This window comes from Anas platyrhynchos, chromosome 7, assembly GCF_047663525.1.
Source record: "Anas platyrhynchos isolate ZD024472 breed Pekin duck chromosome 7, IASCAAS_PekinDuck_T2T, whole genome shotgun sequence".
Classification (NCBI taxonomy): Eukaryota; Metazoa; Chordata; class Aves; order Anseriformes; family Anatidae; genus Anas; species Anas platyrhynchos.
Genome location: NC_092593.1, coordinates 33,961,162 through 33,987,961, shown reverse-complemented (window position 1 = coordinate 33,987,961; position 26,800 = coordinate 33,961,162). Strand labels below are relative to the sequence as shown.

At 39.1% G+C, this 26,800-nt stretch overlaps 1 protein-coding gene across 8 annotated transcripts in view; it reads right to left on the bottom strand.

Moving 5' to 3' along the window:
* The window catches only part of ZNF804A (zinc finger protein 804A), a 448,502-nt gene that overhangs the window by 245,014 nt on the left and 176,688 nt on the right, over window positions 1-26,800 (bottom strand). For 5 of the 8 annotated variants that reach the window (XM_072040465.1, XM_072040466.1, XM_072040469.1 and 2 more), the window contains one exon: window positions 496-567. The exons of the other annotated variants lie outside the window; for them this stretch is intronic. The gene's annotated coding sequence lies outside the window, so the exon portion shown is untranslated. The remainder of the gene's footprint in view (window positions 1-495; window positions 568-26,800) is intronic. 8 annotated transcript variants of the gene reach the window in all.

Below are 26,800 nucleotides of genomic sequence, written 5' to 3'. Positions count from 1 at the left end.
GCAGCTCCTCAGTTCCAGTGCAGTGCCACTGCGTCACGCGTGTGTAAACATTACGTGGCAAATTTAAGCTCTTCAAACCAGAGTGACTTATTTTTACTGGAACCTTCCTAGTATTACATATCATCAAGCAGCTTGCTTCCAAAGATGCTTTTCTCTCTTTGTGCTATATAAATATCTATGGTTTCAACTGCTGCCTAATATAGCTGCATAACATACTACAGTGCACCAACTAGCTAGAAACACATATTGAAAAGTGACCTTACTTGCTTAAATATGGAGATTTGTGAATTATACCCATACTTTAAATAGCTTTGATAAATTCATTTTTTTTCCTAACAAAGCATAGTAACAGTTTTAGATCCAATTTTCCTAAGGACTGCACATCACTGAAATGATGTTGAAATGAAATAGGCTGAAAAGAATGTGGCATTTTCTGGTTCACCTATTATGTACTCTCAATTTTCTATCCAACATATGTGATGAATTAGTACTCACTTGCACACAGAAAACGTGTCAGATCATGTGAAGGAAAAACTGGAGAAACAAGGAGTTGTTCCTGTTCAAGACCTATGAAGAAAAACAAGAGCAAAGAGTTCATTTGCTATTTATCATTCTAACCAGGTGTCATTTTTGCCTCCGTTCTTCAGTGATGGGATGTCGTTTATTTCTGCTGATTTTCTGATTTTATTTAGTTAGTTAGTTAGTTAGTTCCTGACTCCTTCCTTCACAGGGCAGCTGCCTGTCCACCTACAACTCTCTATTAGCCTGTTCTGTTAAGCTCAATTAAACTGCAGTCCTCTGAGTGGCTCTGAAAATTATTCCTTTTATAGATACAGCAGAGTGGTCTGGTTCTTAACATCTCCTCTCAGTTCTTCATGCTTTCCTCTTTCCTATTTTGTATTATCTTAATAATTTCTTCTTGTGCTGCACATTTCTCTGTTGTATCCTCATGCTAAAAGCTCAGCACTCCTACATACAGGAGAAGCTGAAATCCAGCTTTCCAGGCGATTAGCTTCCAGCTCAGTAAGACACTGTTTGCCTGAACTGTATCACGATGGCTGTCAGCAATGGATCACTGATAGTATAAATTATATTTCTGCTTTCAGCTTTTTGTATATGACATCTGGAAAGGGTCCACAGACCCAAGTAATGGGTGGCAGAGCACTGGCAGGCCTGGCAGGGAATAACGAGAGCTCTGTTGGTCAATAACTACTTGAACACTTATTTTCAGTCAAATCAAAGCCACCCACAAACATGCATGATTTATTTAGGGTATGATACTAGAGCAACAGCCCTTCAAACAGCTTGTAAGCCCTGCAGTGGCACCTACCACAAGATACTGCAAAAGTACCCAGCAAACTCTTAAAACACCCATATTAAGACACTTACAAAGGCCAATGTATTTTGGAAATTATGAACAGCCAAAATCGCCAAATGTTTGTTTAATCTCCGGTAAGAGATTAAATCAGATGAGACTGCTGGAGGCTGTGAGTGCCTCAGCTTTGAATGTGACCGTGAAAGACTGGTGGGAACATCAGTAGCGTCAAAATGATCCAGCACACACTGGATCAGCCCTACACTGCCTCGTACAATCAGGAGCAGCAAACAGCATGCCCTTTACAGGCAGGAACCCATCTCTAGGCATGCTTACTCTTGCTTTATAAAGTGAGAAGCAAATATTTCAGTCAAGATCAGGAGCTCAGTCGGCTTCAAATATTCTGAAGTAATATTATTTCATTTCTATCCTTAATTTTTAAATAGCAACGTAACATTTACCATCAGAAACATCAGCTCTCCTATCAGGCGGTGGTTTCATCATCTAGCAAAGGCTCCATGATACAAAGGAGGAAAGTAAGTAGGAGAGTGAAGTGGATATCTCAGGACAAATCATTTCAGACTTTCTTCTCTCACAACTTATCACTATGCCAGGTATTCCCTGTGTGTTGCAAACCGTGCTGCCACTAATGAGTTTTACAGGATAAGGTGGAACTGGGGATGGATGGCAATGAAAAAACAGCACGGATGGCTACTATCCAACTGCCTACAGGTAAACTTCACCCACTGCAAGCCTCTAAACTCTTACTTCTAACTTAAATTTCAGCAGAAAATGAAGATCTACATCTTCAAATAAAAATCGTCTGCCTTGCTCTGCAACTGGCAGCATTGCCAGAGAGAGAAATGGAATCAGATGGGAGCGAGTGAGAAATAATTCATGGTAATTCCACTTTCCCTTACCGCTTCAGTTCTTAAACTGGCTTTTCACTAAAAATATTCCTCACACACTCTGCCAGGGGAGATCTTACTGCAAGCATAAGGATGAAGCAGATATCCAGGAGAGAGTACAGGGGGGTCTCGCACAGCCCTCTGCCTTGTGTTTGCCTTTTATTTTTTTTTCAGAAAAAAAAAAAAAATATATATATATATATATATATATATTCCTTTTTGTTTTTTTAAAACCCTTTCTCTTTTTCTTGGCAACTTACATCAGCTTACATTAGTTTCATAGCTTTTTGTTCTTTGCGTTACATTTTGGGCACTGCCATTGTTTTTACACAGTACTGTACAGTTGCCAATGGGGAAAATCCAAAAAAAAAAAAAAAAAAATAAACATCCAAAAGTTCAAATGCGCAAACAGCCCTGGAGCTGTGTTCTAGAAGGAGAGCTGGAAGTCCCTACGAACAGCGTGCTCCAGGCACTTGCTTACAGCTTCTTGCTTGCACAAGGGCACAAAAAGGGGCCAGGGGAAGAAAACAGCTACAGGTACCCTTTGTGTAAATACCTCTCATTTGCTACAGGAGTTGGGGCACGCTGCTGGGCTTTCATCCTCAAAGCTTTTTCATCTGATGCTGAACAGTATCCTTTTGTGAAACCCCATGTTGGATAAAGTGCTCAAAAAAAAAAAAAAAAAAAAGGAATTATTAAAAAACCTAAGTGTAGTGCAATTCATGTGGTTTTACACTTTTAAAAGTAAAGGAAAAATAAGACAGGACTGTTGGACCTTCTGGCAAGAAGTTAGCACGAGACAGCATTGGTCTGACAGTAGACACCTCAACACCAAAACTAGTAAAATAAAAATCATCCAAATAATTTATTTGGATCATTTCTATTATTTCAGTCAACACCGCCAGTTTCTGTTTTATTTACAGGTGTTGTCCCACAAGAAGTAGATGGCAGTACTCAAGGCAGCCAGGAACCCCTTTCTCTGCCTGAAGAATTCAGAAGGGTGCAGGTGTTCCACAAGGTGTGTAAAATCAGCCACAATACAAGATCAGATTGTTCATGCTTCCTTGAAATTATCCGCTAGAAGACATGGGTTGAGTTTGACTTGTACATTTGATAGGGACGTGGGTCAGCTCAGCAGAGGTCTTTAGGGACTACCAGTTACCACTGAGTGGTAAGTCGAAGGGGACAGGACAAGACTACATGCTGTTCTGCCCTTTCCTCCTCCCACCCCACAGAGCTATCAGACTTTTTTCCAAGTTGTTCCTTTGTGTGAAGGGAGCTCAGAGCATGCTGCTCTAACATTTTATAGGCAATTGAACTGTGTAATCTGGTTCCCACTGTCCCTTCATTTGACTCCACTAGTTCCCACTGTTTGTAATACTTCCTGAAGAGTATGTGAAGGAAAAAAAAATAAAAATGAATCAATCTGGAGAACACGATTCTTATTTAACAACCTGACATCTCAGAAGGGAGGAAGCTGAAAAGACAGACCCAGAGCAAACAAGAACATTGCCCCGCTTAACTAACCTTTCCATGCGGCACTAAAAATACCATAGCCTCTATTATGTACTTTAAAGTCTTTTCAGGCAGATTTTTGACATTATGAATCAAACAGGCAAAAAATAAAAAACAAGACGAGAATTCAAGCAGAAACCAAATTCTAGACAAAGGGAGCCCCATGGTAATTTAAAAGATATAAGAAATAAAAACCTTATCTTCAGTTTCTGATCTTGAGGTTCAGTCACTAAACACACTGCAACACCGTACTCGGTGCTAGCAGAAAGACTTCTATTCCAGCCAACATACTGTCTTTTAGCACCTCTGTTCTGACAGCTGCTGCACCCTGCATTTCCATAATTCGTGAACAACAACCAAAGATTATATTTACCTCCGTATTTTCTTCCTCCAGTGTTTGTCTACCACCCTTACATCTTCCTGCAGCTCCCGCTACTAGGTACTATTCAGGGCTAAGAGGGAAGGCAAAACATTTCCTTCCCAGCCTATGTTGATGTAAACAAAGGCAGGGGCTGAAAGCATGGCTGGGTTTCTCCTTTGCACTGACTCATGCTGTTGTGTCATGCATGGAGTTGATCACCATGGCAATGAGGCTCCAGAAAGCATCTCCAAACTTCCAGGAATATTTAAGCATAGGTGGAAAAGATCAAGAAAAAAATATTTCTGCAAGAATGTTTTACTTCTCTTTCAACTCATGAGCTGTTAGTGAGTAGGACCAAGATTTTCTCATAGCCTCCCATTAGTCACAAGCATTTTCAGATTAATTTTTAAAAAAAATAATTGGTATTATTAGGAATGCACTTGAATTACAGCCATGAGGTAGAGACGAGAACTGTGGGATAAGGTCATATTGCAGAAGACACTGCAAAAACAGAGAACAGAAAGATAGCTGTGACCTCAGTATGTTGGCAAGTATCACGAGTTAATCATCAGGGTGCTATTGCAGAACATCATGCATTCAAAACTGATTTGCTTTAATTGGCACTGGAGGTCACAATTCAGTTCCCTGTCTGAAGAAACAGGGGCACGCTTTCTGTGCAAACCTGGTACAATTATACTGTCATTTAAGTCCAAAACTCCCAGGCAGCAAAAAAGGAAACAGATTTCCAGAATAACTAACAAAAGACAATACAACAGGCATACAGATGTAGTAAAAACCCATTTTCTTGAAGTCTCATAACAAGATTACACCATAGCAAATGAGTTATGATTATATACGTATCAGTTAGGTGTTATTCTGCCAATGCACTCACATTTCAAGAATTGCCGGACCAAAAGGGAGGCGAATGTTAATTACCTTGCTAACAATAGGACACCGATGTCTCTGACTGGACTAGTGCCTCGCGGCTTCCTTTTCTTTCCCTCTCTCATCCTTCAACTCTCCTCCCTTTCATATTTTCTTTGTTATGTATTTTCTTTTCTCACTTGCATTTGTTAGGGAAAAAATCAAAATCACAACTTTGTAAATGAGGTTAAAATATTATAGTTATGATCCTGCTAGTGTCTTCTTTATTGAATAAAAAGGTGCAAGAAAATCTTGTTTTAAATTTGTACATATTACAAATATCAACAGATACAAACTTCCTAGTATAAGCTTTCCCTTCTATTACTAAACACCAGTGTTCCTCCCCAAAATGTAAGGCAAATAACATTACCGTACTTTCAATATTTGCTGTTAAAGTAAATGTATAAAAAAAAAAAAAATTGAAGCCCCTGAACTTGCTCCCAAAGTTGTTATTGTAACCTTTACAGAAGAACTACAAAAGTAAAGAATGAAAATTATTTTTCAGCTAGCATGCGTTTCTGCATTATTAAATGTATAATCAGTTTCCAGGTCTTCCTGAAAGAAAAATCTAGGCAGTAAATTCAATTTGATTCTGCCTTTATCCTGAATCCTTGAATTTACTGCATCTGAATGTGGAAGACATCTTCAGGCCAAAACTAGCTAGCACATTGCCTGAGAGTTGAAAAACTTATATAAATCTTTAAAGCTCACCATGAGCTGCTAAGAATAATGCCATCAACTGTTGTTCTGCAACTCCAAAGTCAGTGACAGACTAAGTTTTGCACCCCAGCAAAACCTGCCCATCCTCTCCCCAGTGCTGATGGATCTAGAGCACCTGGAGCTGCACCTGCAACAGGATTCCTCCTCTCCCCTACACTTGTCAAAGAGGTGGAAGAAAAGCCAAGCCCAAAACATCACTGCATCAAGAAACCTGATGTCTAAAGGGATTTTTGGTTTTCTGTTGATCCAGCTGTGTATTTACAGCATCTGTACGTGATGTGTACATTGCCCAGACTTTAAACAAAAGCCCAGCTCCTCCCTGGGCAGCTGGCAAATAGCCACACACACACCAGAAATCACAACAGTGTTTTACCCACGATGACTTAAGGATATAAATAACACAAGGAATTAGAAAGAAAGATATTTTCAGTTAATATTTTTGGAAAGAAACACATCTTTTGGGCACTAAAACTTTCTTCAATCTGAGCTAGGAACAGAACCCTTAAAAGTTAAACCAGATGTAGAGAACAATTGCTCGGAGTTTAAAGTAGATTAGATTAATCAAGAAAAGCCTACTAGAAATTACTGCTGCTTCCTGCGGGTACCATCCAGTGGAGGCAGCAATTTGTGCTGCCCCAGCATCACAGGAGCACTCCAGATACATCGTCCTCGGGAGATCAGGCACAAGAACAGCACAGACCCAGCTCTGCACGACATATCTCTAACATAATTTCAGGTCTAGATCTGTTCTGTGCCATATTCTGCGTTATTGTGCAGGGTTTCAGGTCCAGAAAATTTAAAATGTAAAGGCAGCGATTGCTTTATTGGAAAACAATCTGGTAAGACCTTTAAGTAATAATATTTGATTGTTTTTGTATTAAGTTTTGCTGCAAGGAAGAAAAGTTTCCCTCTATCAGAAGTTTTCTAACTGCTTCTGTTGCCTACATTACCTTTTGACAAGATAATTGTTAACAAGACAAGAGCAAGGAGAAAGCAAGTCATCAGGCAGCCAGTGCATTCTTTACCAAATTAAATCAGTGTCTCTCAAGCGTGGTTTGTGTAGAAGAAAACAAAAGGAAATTAAGGAGGATCCGGCTCATTTTGGCTGGAACGTTTGGATAAATCCTTAATTACAGGTGGGGGGGGGGCACAAACTCCATCCCCCTACTACTATCAACAGTTCATGAGCATTTTTATGCTCCTGCTTTGATTGTTACAGTCCAGATATTAGTAATAATAATAATAAATGTTGATACAATTCTGATCCATTCCAAAACGGACTACAAAATTACTTGAACAAATGCAAAATCATTAGGAAACACAATCTGTTTCTTCCCCCAGGAAGTGAAAATTTATTTTCCCATCTCCTAATTAATACAATTATTCTCTTTTACTTTTCTGAAAACCAAGGTTTGAGCTCTGGGCTATGTATTAATAGCAGAAATAAACAATTTTCAAAGTGCTAATTTTCCCTACAGAAAATCAAAATCTGGATAATCTCAAGCACCTACTACTGGAAAGTATTTTTCTTCATCTTTGCTCTTTTTTTTTTTCATCAGAGATAGCCTTTAATATTTGGAGATTCTCAGCAGTTACTTATTTACCAAATTAAATGCACAGTTAAAAATGGATGGTAATGCAGCCCCTTCCATTTGCCTGTCAACTGCTTCAAGCTACTCTTAACAAATTCAGCACTCAGCGTTTGAGACATGAGAAGGACAGAGCTGCTCATAGGGCTTCAGTTTATATAAACGCTTCTTATAATTTCCACGTTCTTGGGACTGGAAGAAGTCTGAGGTAGAGGGGGTTATGTGACATTTAGAAGAAACAGGCTTCTTTCTGTCCAATAAATAAACTCTTTGCTTTTGCAGGAGATTTTAGAGATCAGGATTTAGCAATAAGTATTTAAACAACGTGCATCTCAGCCCTCATTGTTTGATATGTAAAGCTGAGCAAATGATTCAAAACTGCTGCTGTCGTATGCTCATCCAAAATATTTGGTATTTGCAACTGCTGTAAGGTTTGATGTGAATACTTAGGTTAACCTGAAGATTTTTCTTTAATCAAATTATTCACTTCAGCTGGGACTTAAGTTCTGAGCAGTTTTAGTATACGACTGATCACACGAGTACCGTGGAATCAGTCTGGCAGTTTGACTGGATGAGCTTCTGTTGCCGCACATAGGGCTGGTGGTTTGGGAGCCAGAAATACAGGCGGCTGCAAGGAGGGTGAAGGCAGCAGGATCCATTTCTCTCTTCTACAAATATATTCCAGCCTTTTATCCTCTAAACTTCTTTCCCTTTCAAAGTAAACTTCACTTGAAGTTTACAGGAACAACAGTATAGAAAATAATGTGATACTTTAGGAACCATTTCACTCCTAAGAGTCACGGAGTTTCCCAGTCCATACCTGTTCATCTCCTCCGCTGCACTTGCCCCAGATCCTTCCCTATAAAGACAGAGCTACAGTCCCCTTCCTACTTTACTGTGCTGTCTCAAAGAGTAGCTTCGTTGTCAAGTATCCATTTGCTGTATTGAATTTCCAGTAACAGAGTTTTACTTTTTCCCATTCCTCCTCTTCCCTTTGCCTCTGCCCTGCTCCCCAGCTCATACAGCCAGGGACCCTGGTGGCCAGGCTGCAGACCCCATGTGCAGGACGGCTCCGTACCACGACTCTGGGGCACCCCCAGGAGGATGTCTCGTTGTGAATAGTTTGCACTGCCTGCCTCAGGATTTCCTCTATGCTGTATGATTGCATGTTCTTGTTGCAGAAAACTATGAAGCTTATTTTTATAGTGTTAAAAATCACAATCTCAAAATAACAACTTGAAAAAAGATCTAGCTAAGAGATAATTTGCCAATTAGTAAATATTTTCTACCAAACCTGTACACTGAGTATTACTTTCAGTGCTTATATAAATCTTTAACAGACTAGTTCATTCAAAGCTACTCTCTAAGAGTAAGTTTTCTGCAAATTTGGACCTCTAAGGGTATTGCAGATTTTACACACTAAAACCTATTCTTCATATACATCAAATATTTTGAACTATTAAGCTTTGTTTTACTGCATTTACATGATAATAGCATTCATACCACCTATTTTTGCAAACATTCATAGGACGGGAGATGGTACCTATAGGTTATGCCTATCTACTTACAAACAAACATTGGGGTAGACTAAAGAGATTACACTGTAACAAAAAAATCAGAGCATCTGAAGAGAACAAATAAATATTTAAGATTAAACTACAAAAGGGGTTAAAGAGAAGGACCACAGAGCCAGGGAACACCTCACATATTCGTGAGTAATTTGGATTTATCTGTACTAATGTCTTTTCAGCTGCGAGATGTTTTCAAGCTGTGGAGGAATAAAGGTTCTCATTTTACAACAGTGGCATTCACTGAAATCAAATCCGTTAATAAGCCTGCCACAATCACCCTAGAATATGGTGTAAAAGACATAGAAGAAAGGAGACAAAAGGATATGGGTGTTTGGCTAACTTAATTTGGTTTTCATTTGCATTAGAATAGAATTTAGTGTGTTGACAGAATAGATCAGATACTTAACAAGTAATGTATTAGATACAAAATTAATTTGGCAGTGTTACAACAGGCTTGAAGTACCCCCAAAGAGTTTCCTGATTATTCCTCTCACTTAAGAAAGTATGGATCCTACTTAGCGAAAGTCTAAGCTCCACTGAAATCTAAGAGCTGCCTGCCCATTGCTCGGGGCAGGCAGTGTTTGCTCAGTGGGGTAAGTGCACAGCAGATGACCAGCCGTGCACTTGCAGACACAGCCAACAGCTGCCGTCCTGCTCCAGAAATTCTGGGCTGTATTCATACAGTGAGACCAGTGAGCGCTAGAAATGACCTTCCAGTGTTAGATACACATCGAGGCTTTTATCCTCAAGCACAAAGTACCCATTTCTCGTTTGTTGGTGAAGACCTTGCCCCTTTCTATGCACACTGAACAGAACTGTCCCACTAAATAACTCTTCCTTTAGAGCACAGTGCTTTCAATCAACTCACAAGTGGCTGTGGCAGACCAGGGATGAGTTAAGTGCAACCACAGGGTGTCACAGAGAGGAACATATAGCTCAGAAAATTGTTGCTTATGCTATTTACTGTTCATTGTGCTTTAAAAGTGGAACATCAAACCTCTCTCTGTACACTGTGACCCAAGGAATAAGATTACTTAATTACACGGGAACCAGCACTAAAGCAGCAAGTTGTGACATTTTGATATTTGAGTTGTCTAAAATCCCTGCCACTGCAGACATCAGTGGCACCAACCTGTCCTCCGGGAGAAACACAAGCAGATTAAGTTAAAGCACCTGAATTATCTCCAGGGAACACAAATCTTAACCTGATTTTTTTGACTTGAATGTTGGAAATGTTTAGTCTTAAATAAAAGGAGTATCAGACTCCATGAAATATTGCTTCCAAGGCATTAATTATGTTGATGAGCCAGTAAGGCTATCTGGTACCAGAGGGAAAGAGATATTAATTGGATTCCAGAAGACAAATGGGAATAATATTTGCATGCATACTTTTCAGTAGCTTAATGTATACTCTCCATAGCATCTCCACCTTATGAACTCGATGACGTGTAATAAATCAGGAAAGGCTACATTCCTAGAATAAATAAGTTGGTAATGTTTAAGTGCTTACATTCAAAGAACAAAGTTAGTTTTCATATTTTCACGTCTTATTGTATCCCTGAATGACTTACCGTTTTCTTCAAATCTTGTATTTGCTAATTAAGGATAAACCACAACACCAAACTGTGCTGACTACTTTGAAAGAGCATTCAGTATTTCCTTCAATTACAACTTGTTTCCTTAATCCAGTTCTTTAGTACATGGCCTCCAGATTCTTCTGTTCAAGGTTTCCCATTAAAGCAACTGAGCTTCCTTTAAGCTGCTTAGAGCTTTAGTTAAGACTGCTCAGCTAAAATCTGCGCAGGCATCCCCTAGATTGCCAGCTAAATTTTTCATAGTCCATTATCAACTGCCGTGACAGCTCATTACGTCTCCCGAAACACTGATTCCTGGTGCGAGGAGTGATGGCAAGACAGGAAACAAAGTGCCAGCCTGTATCCCATTACTCGGATGTTACAGAACGCCCACTATTATTAATGGGCTGCAGCTCTCAGGAAGCATCTAGCAAAGGGAAGCATCTAGCACTGGCTTCAGGATTTAAATGGAAATAAATGGCTGAAGTATATAAAAGTAAATCAAGGGGTTCCGTTTCAGAACAACTTGTTATCAGCTGATTTTTAACAAACTGTACGATGGCTAAGGAAGAAACTCGAGGAATGCTCTCCTATGCCAAGTTGCACGTTTTTCTCACTGTTTTGCATTCTGGTTTTATAGAGGAAGAAAACCAGAATGGTGCAAAGTGGGTGTCTACAGCAGAGGAAAGGCGAGCAGCCTGCCAGCAGCAAGCCCTCTTGCACACTTATTAATGTCTGTTTTATTCTGAATACATTCAATCCACTGCATTAATGTGCATCTGTATTGGCAAGGAAAGTTCAGCGTACAAATGAGAACAAGCAATATAGAAAGCAAAATTAAGAGGCAAACATGTTGTAGATGTGAGGAAAAAAAATATTAAGAGAATTATCTAATCCTGAGGTTGTAAGGAGAAGGGAAAAGAAGGAAACACTGTAAAGCAAGAAAAGATTCTTCCTGGCTCTATCTTCAGAAGAAAAGAAATCTTTAATGTAACACCCTTTTTTCAACTTGCATATCGAAAATAAAAAACCCTTCAGACTTCAAAAACCCTAACAGTACTTGGAACAGCACGCACATGTAATACAATACTGAAGTCATCACCAGAACAATGGGAAAAAGGAATATGAATGCTGAATAGATTTCATTTTCTCAACAGGTCAGCCGTGGGAGAAAGAAGGGGAAAAGAGAAAAGAAAACTTATGAAGAAACTTGGGCTTTCCATTAGGAAAAAAGTTAGCTGACATGCAATGCATAAAATAGCTGATAAATAGCACTTGCATCAACTTGTACATTAGTCTTCGTTACATTAGTCTGTGTTGGTTACCTGAAAAGTTTTGGGCTGCCTTCTTGCCACCTTTAGATCTGTAAGTAAGGCATTAGATTTCAAGAGCAGTAGCGATATCATTTTTTTGCACGGAGTGCCATGAAAGTGCACAGAAGCAAAAAAACTACAAAATCAGAGCAATAAAAACGCTTTCCAAAAAACAATCATACAAACACAATGACACTTAGTACCAACACAGAACAAGACCATGAGAAGTGAACCTCTCCTAGACTGCTCTTGTAGCTTAGCCTTTGCTTGATCCATTAGACAGAAGCCATGCTTCCAGGAAGGGCAGACATACATATAGTTAAACCTGGGTAGACTTGCTTTCATAAATTTGATTGACATTAATGTATTTAAGTTACCCTAGTATTAATGTATTTAAGTTACCAGATAGTATTTGTCCTTTAGGCACAGAAAGTAAAACAGAAAGTGGACACAATTTAACATGAGGTGGTTGAACACCAGGCTGAAGGCGTCTTCAGAGATCTTTGATCTCTGAACAAGTTCTATGAAAACTACATTGTATAGAAGTCAAAGAACAAAACATCACTTTTTCACAAATTCAAAACTTCTCATTTTCTTTGAAGCTTTCCATTAAAATACTTTGATTTTGAATAAGAATTTTTTTTTATGGGGAAAAAAGTATTTTCCATCACTTTTCTCTGTACCTCCCAGTATCCAAAAATAATGCATGTATAAATCTTTAAAATAATAAAAAAAGTTTACACTTAAGACTGACAAAAAGCAATTGCCTAACAGATCCCATCAAACAGCTTCAGAGGTCTGAGACCTGGAAAATCTGATCAATCAGACAGTTTTTCCCCGCTAACATAAGGCTTTTGCACGTGGCTTTCAGAGCTGTTCTAACACATCCCAGCTATTTGGGAAGCCAATCTGTTCAACTCACATGAATACTATGATTTTTTATTTTTTTTATATCTATATATGCTCACACCCCTTCTGACTCGCATGTTCAGCGCACCTTTTTTAAAATATATTCCTCTTGACAGCAACCGCTAAGCTGAAGTCAGGAAAGAGAGTACATGGGGTAGCAGTCTGCAGCATCCTCCTGTGACCCTGCTGAAGCATCCTACAAACTCACATCAGTTTTTCCTCTGAGAAGAAATAGTGACATCCAGCATCATGATGAGAAAACACATGACACACCTCAGTAGCCTGAACCACAAGACACATCTTAGCCAAGCCCTTTTCTTTTCCAAGCTCTTCTCCTCTTATCAGCTTACATGGCTTAGAATACACAAAGTTCTAGGTGCAGACCTGATAATGGGATGAACTTCACAGAGAGGGTGGTCAAGCATTGCAACAGGCTTCCCGGGCCAGTGATGGATTCCCTGTCCCTAGAGGTATGTAAGAGACATGTGGCTGTGGCACTGAGGGACATGATGTAGCAATGGGACTCAGGAGGTCAGGGTGATAGTCAGACTTGATCATCCGGAAGGTCTTTTCCAACCTGGATGATTCTGTGATTCTATATTTCTCCTATTTCTCTTTTCCATAACTGGACTGACCCTTCATGCTTCACCCTGCCTTGCTAAGCATTTCCTCACCTGTAAGAGATGTACAGAGGAAGCTAACTCCTTATTTCAGGATTACACCTGTCACCCATTTCAACAGCTACCCAAATCCTCCTGTGCCCTTCAACTGCAGTTAAAGCTTATATGGGGTCTTTCAATTTTGTTTCAGAAATCCAGCAAAAGAAGTTGTGTGATTTGAACTCACTAGAAGTGGTTGAGCTTTGGCTGAACAGAAAGGAGAATCAATGGGAAATGCTCGGTAAAAGCAATAGATGAAGTCATTGGTGTGACTATTACACAAAAGAGCACTGAAAAAAACATAACTTTGTCCAAGCCAAAGATAGAATCATCAGAAAAAGTGACAAAAATCAATCAGCTGAAAGTATTAAGATAGCCAGAGCAGTGAAAAGTCCTCAGTACACAAAAATTACTGTTGCTCCAGCAGCTTCAACTTCCACCAGGATCCACATGAGCCAGAGGAAGCAGCATCTCCCTTTATCTCTTCGCATCACACAGCATGTTGGCATGACGCAGAGCATGCATTATACCTTGAGAGAGCTGATTTGCATATATCAGATCATTAGCTGGGGTAAATCAGCATGTGGCTCTGGAGTTTCTCTATATTCTACCAATAAATTAAAAGAACTCATTAGATTGTAAGAAAAATGAGCACTGACAAATAGTAATTCTGAAGATCACGATACACAAACATTCCGTAGAAGTGATGCTAGCAGCACACATCCTTAATTGTTGCAGTAACTCAAATCCTTGGCACCAGATATCAAGATTTTGAGCTTTATATGATTATCAGAGGCAGTGCCTTCGGTGAGTATCTGTTTCTACGTCTACTCACTTATGCTTTTAAATTAATGCAGTGCTACTGTATTCCAGAAAAACCATAAGCACACAATTCCTTGCTTGTTAAAACATCTTTACTAACAAGTTGCCTGTTTCACTTCTTTTCGAGATGGAAATAAACATATTTTCATTTGCGTTTCATTAAATTATTCCGCAACCCATATGCAGTGTCTTGATGCAGTTTGAAAGGTGAACAGATGGGGTTTTATTTTTAGCTCGCATTAACGCAGCCCATCAAACACTCATTTGCCTGATATACTATCATAATATAGCTTACTACTCAGCCTTTAAAGTATATCTTTGCCTGCCTTGTAACATCCAAATGACAAAAGGGAACTGTGTGATAAATATTTAATTACAATCATGATGATCACTTTGTCACCGAAAGCCAGCAACTGCAAGTGAATGGGAGAACTTTGGGTTTAAAGAGAAGCATTTAGAAACTGTGCTATCAAAATCAAATCACATTTTTCAATTAGAATCTGTCAGATAAGGGGTCTTTCAGGACTGGAAGAATGTTTACAGGAACCAAGTAAATACACGGCTTTTATTTTGTTACACAAGGCATTCCCAATACCTGTTACGTGTCAGCAAAAGTAGGCAAAAACTTCCAATAGCTACCTATATGCCTTCAATTTCATTTTGCACACAAAACCTAATTGCGTGTAAAAAAAAAAAAAAAAAAAAAAACTACAAAAATGTAGGATAGAATGATAAAATAGATTTACATGCTAAGAATGATGTGCTTCCTCACTCAAATGGTTCATGAAATTAGATTTGGTGTAATTAAGCTTTTTTGTTTTTACTGGGCACACATGCTGTACACAGCCATGAAAGAGAGAGACTTGGAGCTTTCTGGGTTTGCCCAGTACTGCTGCATTTTGCACGCTCTCAGTATGTACCATTTCGCAGCCAAACTGTTCACCCCTTCAAAGGGAATTTATCACAGAATAGTGGCATCACACCCCAGGCCCTCCATACAGACCGTGTTTCTTTCCCATAAATACCTCATGGAGTGAGAGCTGTGGTTGTGAGGAGGCACACAGAGGTGGCTGGAGTTTTTCTTACCTACAGCTTGTTGTCTGATCTTTTTGCAGATGGGGAAAGCTCTTCATCAGCCATGGCTGTTCCCATATGTGGTTGACCACAGAGCCTTTGCCTGCCTCGGGATCCCATCCTAACAGCCATCCCACATGTTTTAGGGAAATCTCAGCAACTGCTGAGGAGAAAAGCGTGATGACTGTGCAACAGGGCAGCTGTGAGTTATTCTGTACCTGGGGAAATAAATGGCTGTTGGTTTTCCAGTGCAGCACGTTGGATACACTTACCAAAAATGCATGGCCAGTGTGGACGCGGTGCAAGTTCTACTGAAACTCCTAAAGAAGGCAGACTAAAAACACACATTTCCAAATGGGGCAACCATCTCAACATCCAGGGCTGTAATATCTCTTTACCAGAAAGGGCAAACACCGGTGCAACAACAGCAAACACCTTGTGCCATTGCTTGTCAGCTCTATTACACTCCCTCGTCCGCTCATATCCAACACGAGTGAGGTCAGTCCTCAGAATCATTAGGTCACTTAGAATGAGATTAGAGAATCATCCCAATACTAGAGAATAGGTAACACGATTAGGTAGCATGTTTTCAAGCTGATGCTGTAGCTACAAAAGCAATGGGCTTGCATTTTAACGATGTGAATTCTGAGATAATCATTTATAGCCAAACTCCAGCAACTTAAAAATCAACGCCAAAAAAAACTGAGACATGCTGTAATCATGACAATCAAATTTCAGCTTGAAGCTGGGCCAACTCTTAGCCCTGCTACTTCAGGTCTGTGTCCTGCATTCCTTGAGCATCTATTTCAGGAGTCCCATCCTCCCGCACCAGCACCCTGCAGGGTGCGCAGCCCGTCGCCACGCACCAGCTGCTGTTAGAACCAACACAGCAGCTTCTCTCCCAACAAAAGACCACTTTCTGTGGCAAAAAGGCGAATAATTTTCACATGACAGAGGAGGTGAAAAGTTTTCCCACAACCCAAATGTTGCCTTTCATTTCACACAGGCGTCCTGCTGTGAGGAGCCATGATCCAAGTGAGCGGCAATACACCTTAGAGAAAAATGGTCACAGGAACCAGCACAAAGGATTTCTATTAAGAGAGCTATCCCCTTTTGTGGTCGTCAATGCCATTAACTTGAAAAAGTGGAAAAAAACTTGGAAAAATAGCAGGCTGAGAAATGTAAAAGGAGGAAGTATGGTTCTGTTGTCTCCTAGTCAGAGCCTGACTTTCGCATTTGATGGGAAAGGCTAAATGTGCTTATATATCACTTATTGCTAAATCGATTGATGGTAAGCAGATGCTACACTCTATCTTCGCTCATTCTCTCTGCTTCTATCCATATTACCAATGTAAGAGACAATAGAGATAATAAAATACCCAGAAATAGTACAAAATCCTATGTGAAGAAGATAAATCAAATGAGACAAGTCAGCTCTATATAAAGGCTCTAAATTATTCAAGCTGCCTAAACACCCAGAAGTGCACTCACAGCTTTATACTAATGATTGCAAATTCCAAGCAGCATTGCTGCATTTTTTTTTCTTTTTTTTCCCCAAATAGTTAGGCACATAGGAATTAAGTCTTTAAATCCTTATTTAGTCAGCAGACACTCTGTACTAATTAATATGGAAAACAATGACCATAGGAAAGGAGCAGATGGCTTGCAGACAGAGTGAAGATAAGCTGAGATGTGTGCGAAGATACCAAGTGCATACTCAAACATTTCATAAACACTGATAACCTGTGATACAGCTTTTAATGGATAGGTTTGACTTGAAATAGCATTTTAAAATGAAAGGTCAAATGAATTTACACGTTTAGTCAGCAAGCTTTTTTTTTTTCCTAAAGCAACTGACATGGCGGGGGGGGGGGGATATTGCCCAACAGATGCTGATCGCTGTGATGCTTGGAAGGTTCTTAACACACACTAGGAGTTGGGAACGTGTCTTCCTGCTCTGTTGGTAACTTCTGCAACACACTCTGAAACTGGGAAAGGAAGAAATAAAACTAGCATTTCTGCAATATTAAACTGATTATTTTTTTTCCAGGATCGTATTTCCCATACATGTTCAGCAGACAAAAGGAAATAACATTTTAATAATTTTCCACAGGAAATATAAGTTATTCTCCCACTTGAAAAGAGACTCCTCACCAGGAGGACGGGTATGGGATCCTTCAAGGATTCCAGCAGAAGAATCCTGACTCCAAATTATTTTGATTTTTATGTTACTCTCAGAGGGATTGATACAGCTGGTAACCCTAGAAAAATACTGTAAAGCATTTGTATTCCTGTTAATTTATATATCCTAAAAACAAGGGAAGCTAGTCACAGTCTTAATTACTGTTCTAGTAATTAGAAATGGTAGGGAGCAGACCAGGCAAGCAGAGGGACTACACCAGAGTGGGGCTGCACTGGGGTTTGCTGCCTTGGGCTTGGGGCAGGGCTACTACAGCTAAGTAGAAACCTGGTACAAGCACAAGCCCAGAGCACAGCACACGCGTGGCATCCAGCCCTTTATTTTTCCTTCACTGATTCACTCCCCAGTGTGCTTGCAGAATGGGATATCAACTACATCACCATGAAGACTCAGGTTAGAAACACCGCACCTCCCAGAACGACAGGTTTTCATCAAAACTTTGTTACGGCATTAGCAATAAAACCAGAAATCAGTCCAAAAGTTTTACAGCTGTGAAGAACCAAGTGGAAAGCACTAAAGCAGTATGTCTTAAGCTTCTTAAGTAAAACAATTCATAACCATAAAAAAGCAGGGAAATCCTTAATGAGTAAAAATCCCTACACAATGTTATGAAAAGAAAAAACAGTGTCTTGTGTTTTGTTTTTGCAGATACCTTGAGTAAAACACAATATATTTGGAGCAACGTTTTTTGGCACAAGTCTCAAAATATGGAGAAAATGAGTAGCACACCCTGATACTTCAGATTTAAACCTCTAGCTGAACATTTGTATGTCAGGCCTCTATTGAAGCACCTCTCTGGTCTGTGTACCAACACCAACTTCTGGTTTTCTTTCTAGATGCCTTTTTTAAAAATTAAAATAAATTTATATATATATATATATATATATATATATATATATATATATATATATAAAAAAAAAAAAAAGCCTCTCCTGTTCAGGCTCTGCATCTCCTGTCACACTCCCAACCCAACCAGTTACCCAGGTAATTCTTTATTAATGTTCATTCTTTCTGTTCATTAGTCATCCCTGCCCTTCAGTATTTTTAACACCGAGTAAGGGGATGCTTAAATATTCCTACAGGATAGTACATCAAAAATTTCTTCAAGTTACTAATTTTATGCCATATTACATCTGCAAATCTATGCTGTTTCACATTTACATGCTGTGATAATCAATTGATCTTCATCCCATTTTTAGTATTGAATACCAACAGAAATTATTCTAATGAAAGTTCAGAGCATCTCTAAGTGAAATAGGATTATTTTTTTTAAATCACAGCTGCATTTCCAAAATGACAGATAATACAAACTGTAGTGCAACAGTTTTTCTGATTGTTTTTAATTAAGGATGTTTGCCTACTTCACTCTCCAGAAACTTTCACCTTCAGCCTCCAAGCATGTCAACCCTTCATCCGTGGGTGAAGTGCATCAAAAACAGGGGAGGTAAGGTCATGCCATGTCAGATGGAAGGGTGAAGGAAAACAAATATGGAAAGAAGCTTATTCTTAACCAAGGAAAGAGAACTTCTGTATAACCCACTGGTGGGTATCCCTGTCTGTGATTAATATAGTGAAGTCTACTCATTTATGCCATTGCCTCAAATTATCCAAGTCTTTTCCTTCAGACAACTTTTCCAGTAGGTGCAGTACAACTATGATTTTTCTCAGTGCTTACCTCCTCATGTTTTATATCCCTATAGTCATTTTCGTATGAGTTTACTTATGTTCTCATCATCTTTAAATATGATTTGGAAAGGTTGCTTCAATTGATTGCTAGTTTTATGACTTTACAGATATATTTACTTATTAAAAAATCCAAATCAGGAGATTAGGTAACAGGAAGGTTTTGTGGGCATAAGTGCTGCAGCACAATAAAGAACATACACAAAACCCTCCCGTAAAAAAGCAGTCTTAGAAGCACTCTACTGAAAGACTCATTGGACTTCGATTTATTTCTATTATATTTCTGCATAACAAAAATGTAACTCTTTAACCTCTCACCTTTCATGATGAAAAATTAACAATACTGACATTTACAGGATATTGGTTTAAAAATGTCAGTAGGGGGAAATGAAAAACGAGAAACAGAATAATATTTATCAGTTGCAAAAGACTTGGCCATGATAAATGCAAACATTACTGTTGATAAAATTATACACCTCAAATTATTTTCCTCTTCAAAGAGGAAGTTGCTATATTTCTGGTGGATGACATTTATATAAACGTACGACGAGAATTACTATGGTAACAGATACATAAAGAATGAAGGGTTATTTTTTCTATTTCTCTTTCATTTTTGCTTTCAGAATGGGTTATCTCAGAGCACTAAAAGAAATCTTTATGTTTATTTTCCTCAGCTCTGCTATTGAGCTCTCTGAATTACAGCCCTCAGCCAGAGGTGCTGGGCTGCCCACGGATCTCGGTGCCACTTTGCATTTCTGACCTCGAGTCGTATCACAAATGACAATTGTAGTGCGAAATGATTCCTCCAAAGAGAGGTGCTTTTTAAAGTCGCGTATTAAAAGTAATAGGTACATCAGAAGGGGTTATGAGAAAGCCCATCTCTTGGGATATTTAAATTAGAGGGGGGAAACAAAACTGGTAATAAATACACCGTACAGTAGAAAACAATCCCAAAGGAGATGGAAAGCACCTATTAGTTTTACTCCCATTCCTCTATAACTTACAGGATCCTGTGCCAACAGACATATAGCTCCATTCCACTGAAATAAGAATATTTTATTGATCTCAAACTCTCTCGTAAACTTGAAATATTTTAATTATCAAATAATCCATTTTGCATTTCGCAGATGGCAATTTGCCGAGCAGTGTAAACACAGGAAAACAGCACTGGATTGAAAAGAAAGAAATATATTCCTTTAAGTAGAGAGTACCTGCTGCGTCCTTGAAGTCTATTGTTTTGGGAGGGTGCCAGCAAAAAAAAAAAACAACATTAAAGCCTCTAATGCATGCAAGGCTTGTTTTGCTTTTCACAAGTCAACTTTTCAAAGTCCCATAGATTAACACCAGACAGAAACCCACGGACATCTGCATTTCAAAAATGTTCAGAAAATGGGGTAGGGAGATAAAAGGCGAATTATCTGCTATAGACTCTACTCTGAAACTAGAAAAAAGTTGATAAGGGTCTCCATTCACTGAAGTTCTGAAGTTAAAAAAAAATAATAATAATCAGGATTGTTCTCGATCTAAAATTAAATAATTCCTAGCAAGTTAACACTAGCCAAAGCCTTCCTTCATCAGAGTCCAGTACTCCTTCAAAGCAGCATTTGGCAGCACTGTCGTTTAGGCACATGAAAATCTCTGCTCTCGTCATCTCAGCCTTGCTTACTGCATTTAATAATACTGTTTAATTATAAGAGTATTGCTATCCCTTTTTTATAAATAAAGGCACAGATGAATGAAGAGGTCATTACATCCCTGAATTATGAGATATTAAAAATCAGATCTTGATCCCAAAGACTTTTATTCTTCATTCAAGTCTTGGTTGTATCATTCGGAACGTGTTCAAAACTTTTTAGATTTCTATATGGTAGGGAGAAGTAACAGATAGTGCAGCTGAACATGCAACATGATTGCATTTCTTAAAACTAGGCCAAAATACATACAACAGTAACAGCGCTCCCCACACAACACAGCTCCATGGACTCGGCAATTCTGCTTGAAGTTCAACATTTTGTATGATAAAATGGCTTGGATTCAAAACGTCAGCTGTTGCTCAGTGTAGATACGCATACTATAGCATTCAAGTGACAAGTCTGCCAGAGCAATGTAGGGTTTTTTTTTTTGTTGTTTGTTTGTTTTTTAAGTGCACAAAAGCACAGCAGCAGAAATTAATCACAGTAAAGATAAAGCAACCTTTGCCCAAGATTTGGGATAAGTTGTAGTCTTTTTCATGGTAAAGAAATAAATCAAAACTGAACACAGTTTTAATCTCCTAATTTTATTTGCTTTCATTTAGCAGTTTCTATTTAATCTGAATGAGCACCTAAAAACATTCTAAACAACACTGTCGCTAGATCCTCAACAAAACTGCATTAGAAATTTCCTTTAAAATATTTCAGCTTTCCTTTCCGCTAATAGCAAAACAAGGGTGAAGGGGGGAAAAAAAAAAATTCCCTGTAAGAAGTTAACTAGATTCATACCATCAGCACCTAAACATTGACATGAAGAGCAGACTAGAGATACCAACAACAAACAGACCGGATTAGACGGTATTTGCAAAATAAATGAAGTAGCAAAGTCATCATATTGCACCTCTCAAGGTTCTCTGCAGGCTGTTGTTACAGCAGTATGTCACCATCACGCATTAACTCTGCACACATCAATCATATTGAGTGAAATTTTTATATCAAATACCAAGGCAAAGTCATTTGGCCGAACACTCATCACTGCAAGCTTTAAGTGCAGAAACACGATAGGTACAAGAGAAGAATCCAGCTTTCTTCCCAAGTTTGGATGCAAGTGATAATTTATTGCACTGTGTTTGCAGATCAGCATTTAGAAGTCTAAGCCTAGCTTACCCTTGCTTTTCTTTCAGTTTTTCCTCAAATGCAGTCACTTCTGTCCCCCTGACATTTCATCCTTCCAGAGACAAAGCTAAAAATGCTAAGCATAGCACAAATACAGGTACTAGGCAAATACTAAATATAGCACAAATAGGTAGGACAGAATAAGTCACATTCTTCCATTTTATAACAAACTGTACTTAGTATCATTTTCCAAGTTCTTTGAAGTGTTTGAAATTTGGATTTAGGGTTAATATTTATTTGTTTTTCCCCCCAAGCTGAACTATAACTGTTACGTTACCAGTAGTTTAGCTTTGGGAGCAGCTGAGTTCCCTGTTCAGGCAACTAAAAACTCTCATTTAAAAGCCCAACTTTAAACAAAAAATAAATAAATAAAATAAATAAATAAATAAAACAGCTCTTTCTCCCAAGCAAAAGAGATTCAATTAACGAAGAAATTAAGAATGAAATATCATAGCCAGACCAATATCAGACAAGTACTGTTGTCATTCACACTGTCCTCAAATTCTCCAGACTATAGGACTGGAGAAAGGAAGAGATTTCTTCGTCCCCATCCTTTGCTCTCCCTGAAAAATGTCGCCCTGTGCTCTGTGGTCTTTGTTGGGTTAAGCACTGCAGTGAGAGAAGGTGACCCCATCCCTGGCACAGCAGAGCCCAAGACAGAGCTATTTTTTCTTCTCTGCACTGGACGAAAGAGCAGGAGAAACCTTCAAGTATGGGCAGGGAAGCTGAAGGACAGCCAGGGCAGGAGGAAGCACTGGCCAAGCACACTGGCACCCCACGCTGGGTGCGGTTGCAGTTGGAGGCCTGCACCAGGGCTTTAGTTACAGCACAGGAGATGTGCTGCTGAATATTCTGCTTCGAATCTCACTTGCAATGCTGCTCGCTGGCATCTGAGCCCCATTGGAAACCCTCACACAGCAAAATGTATCTGTTCTGTGCAACTCACTGCAAATGCAGGGGGCGTTGTCCTGATGGTGAGGCTTTGGAATAAAACCGGCCTAATACCCACACTTAAAAATGCAAACAAGTCTTCAAGAACAAGGCTCTTGGAGCGCCTTTTCCCCCCACACCATGACTGAACATCTACGCACTGAGCCGCACCGTCCAGGAGGGAGGAGACCGGTGGGAGGAGAAAAGTCAACGAGTGCCATGCAAAATGCATGAGTCTTGATAGGTTTCTCTAGTCCACCATATGCATATTTCATGAATTCATTACAGCAGCTACTGCATCAATAAGTCAAACAAGCCCAATTGTTCAGACAAAATGACCAGCTTGATATACAGAAAACAGACGCTGTTTGAGGAACACTGACCCTCTCCGAGCTGAACTTGCTGCACAGCTGCCAGAACTGCCAGCTATCCAAAAACCTGACCAAAAGAAAAAATGGGAGAGCACTGGAAATACTGGAGGAAACACTCCACAGCACTTGCATGAAGGAAAATGACCAAAAGACTATTGAAACACACAGCAATCCTCAAAAACAATTGCAGGTGATCTCTAGTGTGTAGTCCCACCTGTTACTAACTCCCATAAGAGGAGAAGGTGGTGAGGACATCTGATGGTGTAGCTGCTTTGGGGACATAAAAGATGCTATTTAGAATTGGGATCTGCATGTAACATGGGGAGCACAAACACCATAAAGAAGATAAGGATGGAAGGAAAGTAACAGTACAAAAATACTGTGGTTACTTCTGTCAGAGTGAGTGCAAACCATGAGAATAAAATAGGAAAGAAATCCAAGGCATCATACACAGAAGACGACACACTTGTTCAGTGCTTTCTGCATTGGTGAAAACTAGTTTCAAACAGGGTCCTAGGCTGGTTTAGCTTCTATACGCAAAACCATTCCAGATCTTCTGTAAGCCCACTGTAGTGGGCACTAAGTGGGCACTTTTCACACCCTGGAGGGGGTACTAAGGAGATGGGAATGCAGCATTTGAGCCCTGAGAGCAGGAATTGAATGGACAGTGTAATAAAAATAAAATAAAAATAAAATGTAATAAAAGTCATTTAAAACCACCAGCAGACACTCACTTAAGAAATGACCAAATCTTTGCCAGCGTGGATACACAGATTCAGAAGTATTACTGATTGCTTGAACTGAATTCTAATCAATAAACAACAGTAACCTAATCTTTCTTGCGATTCAGGTAAAAATGGGATTTGGACACAAACACCCAACTCATAGTTCACAAAACTGAAACTCTGGGGGATTGTCAGGGGAGCATTTCAGCTGGAACCAGGAGGAGGCTTTCAAAGCAAGCTCACCATCATCCACACTTGGCTTCCGCGCTTCAGGTCCTGTATGGCATGCTCATGGAGTGCACAACCTGGACTTTTTTTTGGGGGGGGGGGGGGGGGGGGGTGAAATAGAGCAACAGATGAGCTCCAGAAGTGCATGTAAAGCTTCTCCACTGGTAGCAAGCATTCAATCCCAACTAAAGTGAGTTCACAGTAATAAAAGCCTATTTCAACAGGATTTGAACCTCTTCACCCTTGCACAAAAACACCGTATAAAAGAAAAAAAAATCTGAACATTACATTCTGGAGACATGGAAATTGAATGTTTTCATTTCTCAGCCTGTTTGATAGCCATTCACTATCAAACCTGCTTTTCAACAGTCATTTGCATTTAACAGGCTTTCAACTTGTCACTGTCCAACCACTGCCCCAAAAAGAAGAATATTTAACCTTTCTTCTTGGGGCAGAAAATAAATGGAAGTTTGTGAACTTCATACGGTAACGTCTGTGCTCTGAGCAGGCCTCATGTGCCTCCAGCAAAGCTCTACGACATTCACCACTTCACAGTTTGAAAGTGTGCTCTAATAAAAGGTCAAGAGAAGGAAGGAAAAAAGAGGAAAGTCCTTCAAGGTTATAAATATATTGGACAGGAAAAACATTTCTGCTCTGCTAAATGCCTGTTTAAATATAAATCTATTAGTCTGATGAGGTTAAGACCCTGGAATGTAAATTTATGTCTGATTTTGAAAGGATATTGCTGGCGTTTCCTCATTTTCCATCTTCCTCTGTTCTCTAATTCTTTTTCCATCTTCCTCTGTTCTTTCTAAATAGTTTAAAGTTTCTAAGTTTTTGCACTTGAGGATTTAAAAATAAACACACACAACTGAAAAATCTTATTGACTTAGTGCCCCACTGCAATATGCCAGCATTCAGGTGAACACCCCTCCAGCTCAGCATCACTGCACCCCCTTCCTGCACCAAACTGGCCGCTTTGGGTAACCTCACCCTCACACACAACTGCATCAGGTAGATAAACTCCAGGATGTCCCACAACACAAAATGAAGGAGGATGCTATTTTCCAGCAGCATGGTTCAATATTGTGGGAACTTTTCTTGCCCCAGAGCCGAGCACATTCTGTCAGAACATACCAGTAGGATAGAAAACTACTTTATTTAAAAACAATTTTCCAAACACAAAATGAAATCTCAGTCCAAGTTTCAGAGGGGGTCAGAAGAAGATGTATAGCTTCAAAAACATTCTTAGCCCATATATCATGGAAAGAAGTATTTGGGGCAGCTATCAAACAGATCAAAAGCATGGAGGTGAGGGTTTTTTGTTTGTTTGTTTGTTTTCTTTCTGTTTTGTTTTTTTTGTGTGTGTGTTTTTTTTTTTTTTTTTTTTTTTTTTTTTTTTTTTTTTTTTTTTCTGGCTTGTGAATTAACAGCCCCAGTTTGAAAAGCATTAGACTGGGTCAAATAGCCTGCAATTGAGAAGCTATGTTGGCATTTCAGGTTTACACTGAATCAGAGGCTAAAACTGGCCTGCAGCTGCATAGCTTCTGCCTGTCCCATGGCTCTCTGCTAACTCAAACCTGATTTAATGCCTTTAGTCAAAAGAATCAGCCTGTGATACCAGAACTTGGAAAAACAAGGAGCTTGTTTAAAAAGAAATAATTCAATTTCTCTTTAGGTGGGAACGATTAGCTGATATTAGATACAACTACATCTTTACATATCTGAAAATATACGTTCCTCCTCAGTGAATGTGTACCTTTCCTATAAAAATTTACAGTGCCTGAGCTCCTGCTTTATACTTGCTAATCAGGGATTTTTATCACCAATTTATCACTGAAACTCTAGCATTTATAATAGAAAATACTCATTTAAATTTAATCATGTTTAAAAAATGTCATGCACAGAAGTTGTTTGAATAACAAAACATACACTGCTCTAGTAACTTTTTTTGCTCATTTTTAACCCAGTTGTGCATTTCCATTTCTAATTTGTTTTGGTTGAAATACTGTAAACTTCAGGCTTTGTGATCACTCGAGCATCAGCCATCACTTTTGCATTTATGCTTTCAAATTCCTCATCCTGTATTAACATACAGGCCTGAGCCTGCAAATTTTTTCAAGGAAACATCTTGCATCTCCTTTAGAGACACCACAGGGGAAAAAAAATAAGTACAAGAGTTGAAATAAAATTCAATATTGTTTCTAAAGATTAAGAAAACAAAAAGTGTAAAATCAACAGTTCTACTGATTTACAAGATACCCAGGAGCTAACATTCAGGATTTACCTATTAGCCTATAACAAGAAAAAACACACTTCAAAAAGATAAAAAATTCCAGCATATTAGAATTAGCAAAGTTCTCAGAGCTCTGAAGGATAATCACATTTACAAGAATATAGCACATTGTGCTTGCTCATCTGAAGAGTGCGATGTATCAAGTCTTTCCCCATTTGCTGATGTAATTTAAGAAAAAACAAGGGGACTCTGGAAAACCTGAGGTGTGTCAGACATCCATTTCTGCTCTCCCATGCTTCTTGCTAG